We start from the raw sequence: 14,046 nt of genomic DNA, 5'->3' as shown, positions 1-14,046 counted from the left end.
AATTAATCATCTGCTTAAAATATTACCCTATGCATACTTGTCAGGAGAATTTCTCAACTCCTTCTGTGGTGGGAAGTGCCTGTGCCAAATTTTGCATATTTTCTTTGAGTACTTGTGAAGAAGAGTGAAAATTTTAGAGGTACTGGAGACAAGGGAAATAGATTATGTGTGGTGGGAAGCAGGCCCTGTTATCCACTAGAAGGTGAATTAGCAGCAAAGTACAAATGAAAAGACAAACAAATATCCATCTAATTTAAGCTCTCAAAGGCCTAGGTGAATTCATACTGCCCAGTGTGTTTGTCCCGAGGCTGGTATGAAAACTGTTGTCTCAGTAACCCCAACAGTGCAGTATCTTTTCCTCTGCCACAGGGGTGGTTGTTTATCAGGAATTCTACTGCCTCTTTACTGTTTTTTCCCAGCTTCTCTTTCTTATGTTTGGCTAGGTGAACACTCACTCAAAGGTGCAGATACAGTGTTCAGTTAGGTGGTGAATCAGTTAATTCTTTTAAATTTTAAGTGTTGTAGCTACTTGTTTACCTCTGTGTTTGTGTGAAATAAAATGTAAATGGTTACTACTTCTGTAAAAAATATGCCAAGGTTTCAGGTTTTGAAATAGATAATGAAATGTTTGTATTTTGGTATAACAAATATTAATACAACTTTGAGTAGGTATTTGGAATAAATGTTATGACCTATCTCCAAGTAATTTCAATTTTTTGTGAATGTAATTAAGGCTCTATTACAACTGTAAATCAAAACCTTTCTATTATTCATGTATTCATATAATGATATGAATATAAAAGTTAAATTTATTTACACAGGCTTAATGTTGTCTCTCTATACATCTAGACAGTGTGAGACAGAATGAGGTTTTATTCCCTTCAGAGATGAAAATCATAAGAGGACCATGGATGATGACCATGCTATGAGTTGATTTGAGCTAAACCTGAGTGGAATTTCTAATACCAAAGAAACAGCACCGTCAGGCTAAGGGGTGTTCACCTCCTTTGAAGCATTGAGTAGTCTTGAAATTCTCACAACATGTATTTGTAGCTTTTTTTACATTAAAAAAGATAGACAGTGGTAATACTTCTTTCCCTGCTCCCTTTGTTTAGTATAAGCTGAATGATTTTAATGTGTACGAAAGCAACTAGGCTTTTTGCCACAAAATTTGATTTTGATTTTCATATTTTTAAAATACTTCTGGATTTATGATCATTCTCTCTGTTCTTTTGAGAAAAAGTTGCTCTGGCTTTTTGATAATATTTTTATATGCAACTATTGCTTTCTGTGGCAAATGAAAATCCATATCAATTGTACTTTCCTTTTGTTGGTTACTTATCTTAGATTTGAATTAAGAACAAGCATGACTTCTCAACCTTCAGTTTTATACTTGCCTTTCAGTATGGTAAGTTCTCCCCACTGCTAAATCTATTACTTAGTTTTGGGCAATATAGTTAGATATGAGTAAATTTTCTCATTACACTTATCACCAAAAAGAATCAGTTACTGTACAAACAAGGTCATAATTGAAACTTTTCAGATAGTTTTGTATTCATTTTCTTTGAACTTAGCAAAATTTTATCTAACTTTTGAGGCTAGGTGTTCAGAACTTGATTATATATCTACTTTATGTATTAAATACTAATATAAACTGGTGAAGGGTAGGGTTGATTTGAAAATTTGGCTACTCCTGTAAGCATGGTAAGTTAAAAATTTTCCCTGTTTATACAGCCTTTGGCAATTTATGCAATGTGTTTTGTCACCTGTTTTGCTGTCTCGTGAAGAGCTGGAACTTTTATGAAGAAATAGAAAATATGACTTTGAATCCTTGATGTCTTTAAATAAATGCACATATTGATAGTGACAGATTGCTAAACTTGGCGTTAGACACTTAGTTGTGTTTCTTGCCAAAAGTAATCCAGATGTGCATAATTTATCCGCCTGCCATATGTGCACTGACATGTCTTTCTATAATCAACTGTCTGTTGAGTATTGTTAAACAGTTAAATGTTCTTTATCAACTATCTTTTTGAATACTGCTAATAACTCCTTTAAGGAGATAAGAAGCAGCAAGACCAAAACCAGCTTTCTTAAACTGAAGAGGGCAACTTCAGTTTTTTAATTGTCCAAGAAAGCATGCAGTTTAAGGAAAAAACTGTTGATAAAAGAAACGTATTTAAAACCCATCTTAGATGGTGTTATACAACTGAGGTGGATGCATATTTTACGTAATCTCATTATGATGGGACAGATCTTTGTTGTGACTGTGTAAAGGAAGTTGCTATGGAATAATAACATTAATTAATAAGAATTTTTTTTGTATGAGGTGCTTGTTGAAAGGAGAAAATGAACTTAACTGGATAAACAGTAACCAAACATGTCCTGGCATTAAATTCAGAAAGATTTGTAGGACGATATTTGTGTCATTTGGAGTATTTCATCATATTGTTGGAAGAAGCAGCTCCCATTTTATAGCCTGTTTTGCAATGTGTGTTTGTTCTTCATCTGTCTTCAGAAAGTTACTTATTGATTAGTAGAGGTGCATGACCCAAGTGGAAAAATTGCTGTGTAAAAAGAGTTTCTGTCCAATGAGTTGCCTACCCCAAAATTCTGTTTGACAACAGAATTCTGTTTGATCCATAAAAATAATCCTCCTTTGTTTCCTATAAGCTTATCCTTTCACCTCATTGACATAATAGTATCAGAATATTAACATGGATAATCTCAGTTTCATCAATCTCTGAGTCAGGTCCTAGTGCTCACCTCAGAGGTATATAAGAAGGTATATGATGGTCATGTAGAGCAAAATTCACAGTGTCTTATGGTTCTGAATTTTCCCTGAGGAGAAGGGTGTCTGGCACTGTCTGATGTTCCTGTGCATACAGGTATTTATCCCTACAGTTATATAGATATCTATCTGTTGTACATAGGCCTGTCTTTGTAGCTATCTGCTTTGGTTTCTTGAACTCCCCCCCAGCAGTTGCATAACTTGTGGCATGATTAGCTGCTCCTCTTCATCCTGGGAGGTCTCAGTCATGACCTTTCTAACTGCTGATCTCTGTCATTAAGGTGTACATAAGCTGTTGAGAGCACCAACTGTGTGATTCTTATTTCCATAAGGTCATCTACATTTGAGCAGCTCATCTTGGTTTGTACTACATAATGTTCCTGAAATTGGGTTGTCACGCTAGGCAAGGTAATAATGCAGCTATATAAGACCGTCTTTTAGAAGGCATCTTTGCTGAAATGGTCTGAAGACACTCCCTAATTTGTAGAAGCATACTTCTTGTTTGTAAACTTTGCTGTTTAAGATTTCAACTTAACTCTGGCCAATTCACATGGTCTAAATTGAAATACTGATTTAGTGCATCTGTCCAAGGTGTTATACTGCTGAAGTTCTCAAAGATACAAGCTTTGTGGATATGCTGTGGAAGAGTACTGCCATACAAATGCCAGCAATAAGCAGGAAGGTTGAGAAGCTTCTTCAGCCAAGTTTGTTGGGTGTTGGTTAATATTTCAAAATCATCTGAAGTTGCTAGGGCCTTACATAAGTTGATCCTAGATTAACATTGATCCATTGCTTCTTGAAACCCTGTGCTCATTATACTGTGCTATAGCTACTCTGTTAGAAATTGTCCTTTCAAAAAAACAAGTCAAACACTGAAATCAAAGGTGCATGGTGTGTTCTTAGCTACTTCTGAGAATTGATCATCATATTGAGCTGTTTTGTAGAGAATGCAATTTGTGACCAATTTTTAAAGTTATATAATGTTTTTTAAGTAAATGTAATGTCTGATGGAAGACTAGTAGCATGCAAAATATGGGGAAGTACATTTTCTGAAGATATTGTCATTGTTTCTTATGAAGGCACAGCTTCTTGCACTTGAGAAATACTGTGGAATCTATGTATCCTATAGCAAACCAGCAGTTTGCACCTGAAAGGAAACCTAACTTATTTCAACAGTTGTTCCTTGCAACGTGAGCTTTCTTCAAAAGTGTAAATGATGTGTTTTGAAATTTATATACTTTGGGATTGGGAAACTAAAGTTGCTTCATTCTCTCATTTATTCTTTGTATTTTGTCCCTTGTTACAATATTTAGTAAAATGCTGTGAAATTCATGCATGCATACACATACCCATTAAAAAAAATACAAAACAGAAAACAAAACCCAAAACCTCATACATTACCAAAAAATTTGTGATTTTTGATATTTCTTGAGGTAACATATATCAGGGATTAATTCACTTCTTTATTAATGTGCATTCAGTGTACTTTAACTCAGTTTTATAATTATTTCCTAAAATATACTCTTTGTTATTGTTGTCCAAAGAATTATGCTCTGGAGTCTTAATTTCTAATTTTCTTTCTTAAGCTTATTCTGTCTTAATTCTGTGATCCAGAAACTATATTGAAAAAAAGCAATTTAATAAATGTTACAACAGGTATTACTTTACGTGACCATCTGAAAATTAAAAATTGCAGCATTTTAAAAGGCTTATCACTGATCATTTGGTAAGTATTGGTGACATCCTAGCCACTTTTAATGTGATGGTTTTTTCGGTTGTGGTGTTTTTGGGGAGTCCATGGTGGAAAGGTGAAATATGAAGGAGAGAAAAGATGATTCAAAATTAATCTGGATATGTGTGTGTGTTTACATACATCTTCCAACAGTGCTGCAGTGAATATTTTCTGTATATTTTCTGTAATAATGTATATCTGTGCACTGTATTCCAGCAACATTTAGTGAGTTTATTTTGTCTTCAGTTACATTACACAAAGACTAATTAAAATACTGGAAAAGTGGTTTTGGCCCGCGAAGAGCTAGCCTGACAACTGAACTCTCTCATTACATTTCCACCTACCTGTCTTGCTAAAGTAGGCAAGATTCTGGATTGACTATAGTTGGAAAGGTTAGTAGAAAAGATTAAAGGTGACTTGTAAATGGAAAATGGCAGCTTTGCACTTTTGAATTCTAAACACATCTGGTCTAAAGTTCTTCTTGCTGAGTGGTAGGTCTGCCAAGACTTGTTGCAGACTTTGTAGACACCAGTAATAATAAACCTGTTCAGAGGTTTTAAAGAACTTGGCATGCCATATGACAGGTTCTCGAATAGTTTGTCAGGAGCCAAGTGTACTGTAATAGACCTTTTTTAAATTGTTGGCTTACACAAAAACTAGAGATGTCTGCATTTTCTCCTTCTTCCCCCCCTTTCCCTGAACTACAAAAGGCAGATGAATTTATTAAAATGCTTCTTTAGTGCATGTTATTGAGCTGTGAAAGAGACCAATAGATAAACATTTTGTTTATCTAAGTTTGCAGATGCACTCTCATTTATGCCTGTAGGCAAGATAATTTATCTACTTATGTTAGAGGAGCTTTAATCAGATAATTTTTTATTGCAAGCAGTTTAGATCATGAAGTGAGTAGTTTTTCAACAGGTCTGTACAGTGTGTGTAGACTTTGCTGGTCCTGTTCTTCATCATGAGAAATATAAGACAGAGTCAGGTGTAAGGAAAATAAGTAGTATACTTTTCACTCTTGCCTTCGGTAAAGTATATGTAACCGCAGAAATATACAATATTTCTAGAGGAATATACAGCCCATAAAATATTGTTCATTATATTACAGAGAAAACAACAGATGTTTTGATAACAACATTCTTCTAAAGAAGTAGGAAAATGGCAGGAGAATGGAAATATGTACAAATAACATCACATACAGAATTTTGACCCTTTTTCCTAGAAGTGAAAGAGATTGAGATTATAATAGAGGCCTAAGCCTGTAACATCCAGCGTGAGTTTTCCTGTGCTGAAAAGATGTGTGCATTTTTGAAGAATGAGTTGTCTTACTGTGATGTTCAAATCTGTTCTGGTCTTTATTTCTGGGGTTTTTTTTGATAGTCTTACAGAACTTGCACTTTACACAAGAAAATCTCTGGTTTAGTATGTGGAAACCTTAATCCCTTTGACATCATCTACTACTATTCTGGAAAGGTTAAGCTTTTCTGAGAGCATCTTCATCTTATTCAATATATTCAATATGAAGCAAGAAGTGAATGCCACACATAGATGCGTTAAGTGGTTGGATGAAAATTTCTCTGAGAAGAAATTCTATGTTCATGTTTCTTTCTTGCATACAGATCAAGCATTTAACTGTTTATTGAATTTCTGGTGCAGGAATGTGTAGTTGAGCAAAAAACCTCAGGCAGAATCACTTCAGTATATCTGTAGCATTCATCTTGATTTTAGCCTTTCATCTCTGTGTGATGGAGAGGTCCCTAAAGAGGAGATAGCTTAGAAGAAACCGGGGAAATCCCAGAATTTATTTATCTCTCAGAATCACTCTTTTTTTAAATTGTATTTTATTTTTCATTTTTTTGTTTGCAAATTATTTATGTATTGTGTACAGTAGATTTAACATTCTTAATTTTCCCAATATTTTCAAATCATACTGCTTTCAACATAGCAGTATGTCCTCAATAGCACCAAAAACGTTTTTTACAAGTGTCTGTTGTTCTGTTTTAGTTGTTCAGGGGATTTAGGGTGTTGGGAGGTTAATTGTTGTGTTGATTATTGTTTTAAATTCTTTTAAGCCACAAAAACTCTACCAGTGACAGGAAAAATGACATTATCATGCCAGTGCTGACTATTTAACATTATAGCATCCTCAAGAAAGCTACTTTCCAGCTTAATACAAATGGAGGACAAGACAACAGGGAAAGGAGAGGGGAACTTGAGAAGCACAGGAGATTTTAGAGGATTAAGAGAAAACTTGAGGACTGATCACCTAATCTGCTTCCCCCAGATAATATGAAAAGGAAAAGAGGAGAACTCCCAGCAGGAGTACTGGTCTGTAGTAATTGCAAGTTAGGGCAAAACTATTAATGTGTCTCCTCTCAGAGATTTCTAATTATTTGGTAATTTATAGTAATTTTTTTTTTTTAATACTGGAAAAAAAAAATACCACTACCCATTTTCTTTTGATCACCTAGAAAAATATTCAGGAATATAAAAAATACCAGAATACTCCAGAAAATAAAGACTGAGTAACAGACCTCTATTCTTCAATCTCTATATCCCTCATACCTCATGAATTTTCCTTCTCTCAGTAAAATGTAGACTACTGTAAATTTTGAGCAAATTGAGCAGGATTTTGCATTCAGGCAGAAATGGCAGCCATGAACTGAACTATGAGTTTGGCTTGTGAATGTAATCTGATTACTTCAAAAAGTTTTTAGAATCAGGTTAAATGTATCTTTCAGTATGAATTTCACTTGAAATTTAATAGTATTAGCTTCTCTTAAAATCACTTGTAATGGAAACCTGCTTTTCTGAGAAAGTTTTTCATAAGCATACTTAAGGATTCTGAAAATGAAGTAGAATACACAAGACTTTGGCTTAGGTTTTAGACCATAATAGGGTGAAAAGTTTTCTGAAGGGATCAGTCAGTTGCATTTATTGCAGTTGTTCAGCTGCTTGGCTGCTCTTCCAGTCTCTGCCTGGTTCTGATATAGAGAAGCAGCATCTCACTGGGTGTGAGAAAGCATCTCTGCCTAGGTTCCTTTAGGTTCCTTTTCATTCCGTAAGGATGGAATACAGAAATGGACTGAGATTTTTGAGTCCAGTGACCAAAGCCCAGAATAAATGCTCTAAGGAACTATAGTTGCTTTAATTGCTGAGTTACCTGAATGAAGAGGCAGGAAGGGGGGGTGTTTGAGAAATAAACAATCACCAAGCCCCAGCTTTTGTTCATTATATAATCATAGAATGTCCTAAGTTGAAAGACACCCATAATAGTCATTGAAGTCCAGTTCCTGGCCCTGCACAGGGCAGCCCCAGGAAACACTCCATGTGCCTGAGGGCACTGTCGAAACACTTCTTGAACTCTGGCAGGCTTTGTGTTTTTAAAAGTTTGGCTCTTGGCTCTGCTCTAGGAAGAATTCACAGAAAGGGTGATTAGATGCTGGAATGAGCTGCCTAGGGGGGTGGTGGAGTCACTGTTCCTGGAAATGTTTAAGGAAAGAACGGACATGGCACTTAATGCTGTGGTCTAGTTGACATGGTAGTGTTTGGTCTTAAGTTGGACTCGATGATTTCAGAGGGCTTTTCCAGCCTAACTGATTCTGTGTTTCTGGCTTTAATTTGGTTTTATATGTATGATGGTAAATAGACAGGACACAGGATTTTTATGGTAGTGTTTCGGACATGGTTGTTCTTTCACTGGGCTCCTATATCCCTTCTTTACTCCCTAAACCTTCCTAGCATACTCTAATCTCATTGATTTTTACTGTATTTTCTTTATTTGCAGAGTATTTTGCAGTCAGTATCAACACCAAAGTAGTACTACTTTACCAAGGAAAAGTTCCACTTAGGTTCTAGTCTCTTTTTTTTTTCTGGTTGTCTCCTTTTTTTAGAACCTGCTAGAGTGTTTTGGTGGATTTTATGGAGATGCAGTGTGTCAAGACTGGGTCAGCAAAGCATATATCAAAATGTTTGCATATAAATGTTTCCCAAGGGTTTTGAAGTAATAAACCTACAATCATAACTGAGGTCAATCATAATCTCAGGTCAACAGATCAAACTACTTTAAAAGATGTAGTTTCATCAGTTTTCCAAGTGGGAGCAGCGATTGTGATTACCTGCAGGACAGAAGGAATGCACTTGGTTGTTCTGGCTGGCTCCGCAGTCTTCAACTCCTGCCCTAGTTGAGAAACTGGTGGGCAGTTTGAGGCTCAGTAAAATATATGTGTATTTGATCTTATTCCTACTGGAGGCATCTCACCTTCATTGCTTTGGCTAGATATCTTTGCTCTCTTTCTCAATCTGAATAATGATCAATATTGTTTAATTTTAAATTTACATATATATATATATGTGAATATGTAAAGTGTATTCATATTTATAATTGTTATTGAAATATGCATGTACATTAATATCAGCAGAAAAATATTCTTGAGTTTGTTGTTATCTATTCATTAAAAACTTACACAAGTCATTTTCATGCCCATGTCATGTTGCATAATAGTTCTGTAAACTCAGCCTCATTACTTAAAGCAGTGGCTTTGTGGCATCTCAGTGGTTTAATGATGTATGAGAATTTCACTGGGCCCCACTTACAAGAGAACTTGATATGGCATTTATTATGCAGAATATGAGCCAATGATGTAAAGCTAAAAAAACAAAAAGCATTCAGAAGTTTCCTGCAGCAACCAATTTTCAGTGTTTCACCAAAAAAATCAAGGTATCTTACAATCTTTAAGATCAAATATGAAATATTGTGTAAAATCATCCAAAGATGAAGAGCATATCTATATATCTATAAAGTTCTTGTTACAGCTAAAAACCCCCAATAATTCCTATTTATAAAGAGCTTTAATGTTACTTAGCTTTTTTTGGGTTTAGCAGCCTTGACAACATTTGCACAGAGGCATCCAAAATCTAGCGATGCACATTTGGGGAAGAAAACAAGTGTTGCATTAATTGATCTAATTTCCTGTCATGCAACATCACTGCAAACATAGGTGCCTTGTGATGTGATGTGCAGACTGCAAATAGCTAATTGACTCTGATCTCTGTTAATTAGTGCAATTAAATCTTATAATGAAGCTTTGAAGAGGTCATCTGAATTAGATGAAAGCTGAGGCTTTACTCAGTGTCAGAGCCTTGATGTTAATTGTTGAGTCCCTTGACCCAGCAAAAGGAAGACTTACTGATAATGCGGTCTTAATACAAGAATTTCTGTTGTAGTATTTTAAAAATTGTGTGATTGTGTCACCACCTCTGTTTTACTATAGCTGTACTTCAGCACATGATGTTAAATAATTAGACCAAAACCTGAGGGCACCCCTGTATTATGCTCAAGACATAGTTTAAATTACAAAATTAGCTATCCTAATATAAAGAAAAAATGAAAACTTAGAATACTGTATTTATAATGAAATAGCAGTTTTGGGACACAGAAATGAATCTTCTGTGACTGAAAAAGCAGTTGACTTTAGGCTTCTTTTTTCCTACCTGAAATTGGAGATTAATATCTTAAAATGTCACACACTAGAAACTGGTCATATTCCTGTTTAATCAACCTACCTTTCTAGGTGTAGGGAGTAATACTTTGTAAGCTGTAGTCTCATATAGTTGTTATTTTTCATATTGTATGAATTGTTATTTCTAAAAAATTGCACTTACCTAGTTTTATAAATGAGCTAAATGATGTTAAAGAATTGCTAGTTCAAGAGTCAGATTTCAATAATTAGGAAGACTGAAATGAGAAAAAAAACCAAAACAAACCCTGGATCACCCTGGTGGGGCCTCAGCTGGAGTGCTGTGTCCAGTTCTGGACTCCTCAGGATGTGAGATACACCGAGGTCCTGGAGTGGGTCCAGCTCAGGACAATTAAGGCACTGGAATGTTTCTGTTGCGGGGAGAGGCTGGAGCTGGGCCTCTTCAGATGACTGAGAGGGCACCTCATCAGTGTCTGCCAGTGCCTGCAGACAGATGGCAGAAGAGGGACCAGGCTCTGCTAGGTGGTGCTAAGCAACGGGGCAAGAGGCAATGAGCAGAAACTGATGAACAGGAAATTCCACCTGAACATGGGGAAGAAATGCTTTATTTCATGGGTAACCAGGCACTGTAACAGATTGTCCAGAGAGGTTGTGGAGTCTCCCTCCCTGGAGATATTCCAGAAGCAAGTGGATGCAGTCCTGTGCTTTGTGCTCCAGGATGACCCTGCTTGGAGGTTGGATCAGACCACTGTGGGCCCATCCAGCCTGACCCATTCTGTGAGAACAGAAACTCTCAATCCCAAATAGAGGTTTTGATGGGAGATATTTATAGACTTTGATGTATTTAAAAGATTTAGGTATTTTCCAGAGTACAACCTAATAAAGACTGAGTGTTATATGAACAGAAGATCATAGGTCATCCTTTCTGGAATATCCTGATGGTAGTGTTTGCTTGCTGACACCTAGTAAGTTGAATATAAAATTTGCCACAATGTAATTTATGAAGCTGCTTTAGAGTGTAAAAATGATTGTTTAGCCTAAGCTCCCAACATATTAATAGTGGCTTAAAGGACCAATTGCTAGCTGTGGAAATTATCGTAATTTCCATGTATAATAAAAGATGTTTGCATGTCCTGTTTATTTGGGCATTGGAAATGTGCCATAAAATCAGTGCTTGTTTCAAGGACACTTGAATACATAGACATTGTTTTGTTTGTCTTACAGAGAAGATGTGGGATTTATTTTCAACATAACAATATAAAATTAGTCTTTATAGCAATAACTAAAGTATATATATATTTATTTTGATTACTACTAGGAGGCAGCACTCATTTAGGTGGCTAGCTAGAGAAACACTTGGGTAGAATAATTTTAGCTATATGTTGTTGATTAAAAATATTTTTGTACATGTATAATTTCTGTCAGTTATTACAAATAAAGAATTTCAGTTGTTAAAAAAAGATGGAAATTTTTGGATTCCAAGCCTGTAAAACTTGCTAGCGAAAACTGAGTTGATAGAAGTTAATTAAGCTACTTTGTGTAAAATAGAATATAACATGCCAAAGGACAGTGGTGGATTTTCTTAATGTAGGGGAGAATGTTGTGCAGTGCAGATATGTGGAAACTCCTGCTTTAATCTGCTACGCTATAAAATGTATTTTAATATAAATACCATAGCCTTAAGGGATTTCATAGAATATGGCCCAAGTTGCATACCTGAACTGTTTATAGAAGGACAGAGAAACATGCCCAACAAAATTGCAGTTTTGTGAAATGCATTCTTTATTTCACTCAGCCACAGCTAGGAGGGTTTCCTTTTGTACAATGATGTGAGATATATCCTTCACTGAGCCTGTGGCTTCATCAGATCTTTAGAACGTGCTGTATGAAAGTCGTGATTATTTCCTAATTGTTCCTGGATGGTGATTCAGTTATCATTCATCCCCATCTTGTTCCTAAAACTTGATTGCCAGACTGAGGAAACAAGGTGGGCTAGGACAAGTCCCTCAAGTAGCATAACCATGTTATTGATGTGGGAGTGTAACGTAACCCTGGTAAGTCAGGTAGCTGTGTGGTTTATGAACACAGGGATAGAGTTGTTTCTTTGCCTGTCTGCATTGTGTGTATGGAACTTTTTAAAGAGATGCCATCCTCAGAGATAAAAACAGTTGCCTTTTCACTGCAGTAACAAAGTAGTATCTGTTTCCTCTAATTTGGACTACAATTTTACCTGTTTTTAATTAAAATTATTGTTTAACTATTTCCCCTTTACCAGCTGAAGATGGGTTGCAGTTTTTCTCTGTAGCTGCAGACTGGACTGTGGATATTTTGAATTTCTTTGGCTATGTCGATAGTAAAAGTTTTACAGAAAAATATCCTGATTAACTTAAAGCCAAAACCACTGAGCTAATTTCTGGATGCTGTTTGGTAGTCAGTGTTCCAAGGATCAGTCCCTAAAGACCATTTTTGTGAGGCCACTCTGTTTTGCAGACTAAGGGAGTATACCACCCTAGACACATGTCATTTTGTACCAGTTGGCCTCAGTTCCCTGGAAGTTACTCATGGACGTGTTTAATTTACAGTTATAAATGTTTCTGAAAGGTTTGTTGTATATGAACCATTTTGGCTAAACATATATTGTGTGGTACTGTTCCATGCTGGATGACAATGAACAGGTAGTGAGTAGTGACTTTATTTGGTTATGCAACAAGCACCTTCATGGGCAACAGGGGGAACTGCTCATGTGATCTGAATTATGTAGCCAGCAGCATATATAGAGTGCTGTGCTTCTAACATGCATGACTTTTTCATGAATGCTGTTGCCCTCTCAACTCTCTGCTAATATCTTGCAGATGTGTGTAAAATATGTGAATTTCATTTTTTTTTTGCTCTTTAGGAGGTCACAGTTTTTACTGGTGCATTTTCATTTGCTCCTTTTAGTTAATTTTCTCTCTTTGATTCTCATGCATCCCAATTCAGAAGAGCATACCTATTTCCAAGACTCTGTCATACAAGTATTAGATTTTAATTAATCTGTGAATGATCTGTTTCAAATACACTGGACTTTAAGTATAAAAACTATTTTTTAAAACTCTTGAAGATAATTTATTTTAAAATATTGAACTTATCACTGTTCTAAACAGATTCAAAACCTAAAAGAGTAAATGTGTGTAGACATTGCATTCTTGTTCCTTATGTATAGAAATACAAGTAGCAGTAGGGCTTGAGGTCCTCCGTTCTTTTGCATGAGAACCAGGGTTCTCTTCAACAACTCTCACCGCCATGGCTGTGGAATATACGGTTGGCTTGGATTCTAAAAGCTAAATAGAACCATTGTGAGTAAATTGGTCTTTCTGCAAGTCTTATGTAAGCAAGAGTTAAGTCTTTGGTGTAATATACATCAGTTAGAAGTAAACAGGCTTTGATTTCAGTGCTAGACACTGCCTTAAGGCAGAAGAAATTACACTGTCATGCAGAGGATATGTAGCTGTTGCTATTTTGGTATTTGATGTCTTCATGGTCACATAGTTGAAAGCTGTCCAAGAGATGAAGAAGTGTAAGCTGACAAGAGAAGAAAATGACCAGCTTATGGAGAATATAGGAGTGAGGAGTAGTGTATATATGTAAGAGTCATTTGTACTACTTACAGCTTTTCTTCTGTGTATCTGTTCATTCTCAGGGAAAGTATTGGCTCCCAAGGATAAAATGCTTCAAAAATTGCCAAGTAGCAAAGACTTGAAAGGGTTAAATGCTGATTAAATACTTTAGTAATCATTAATGAAGTTGGTTATCATCTGACTGATGGTAATGCACTTTGCCATGATAAAAAGATGTATTTTAATTACAGATACGGCTTTTAATACACAAAAGTGTCTGTCTTGAGTTTTGAAGAAAATTCCTGGAAGTATCCAGTGCTGGAAAAAGACTTGTCTGTAACAGCTTGTGAAAATATGTAGTCATCATGCTTGTCATTGTGTGTTTCTTGAAAAGACTCGAGGTATTTTAGATCCAAGTTTATAAGTTGGAGATAGGCAGTTTAT

The 14,046-nt window shown here is 35.7% G+C and overlaps 1 protein-coding gene across 7 annotated transcripts in view; it reads left to right on the top strand.

Moving 5' to 3' along the window:
• ARL15 (ARF like GTPase 15) overlaps positions 1–14,046 on the top strand; it is a 235,825-nt gene that overhangs the window by 113,888 nt on the left and 107,891 nt on the right. The gene's annotated exons all lie outside the window — the stretch shown is intronic.

This window comes from Taeniopygia guttata, chromosome Z, assembly GCF_048771995.1.
Source record: "Taeniopygia guttata chromosome Z, bTaeGut7.mat, whole genome shotgun sequence".
In the NCBI taxonomy this organism is placed as follows: domain Eukaryota; kingdom Metazoa; phylum Chordata; class Aves; order Passeriformes; family Estrildidae; genus Taeniopygia; species Taeniopygia guttata.
The sequence above is the reverse complement of the archived record's forward strand: the minus strand, read 5'-3'. Positions and strand labels throughout refer to the sequence as shown.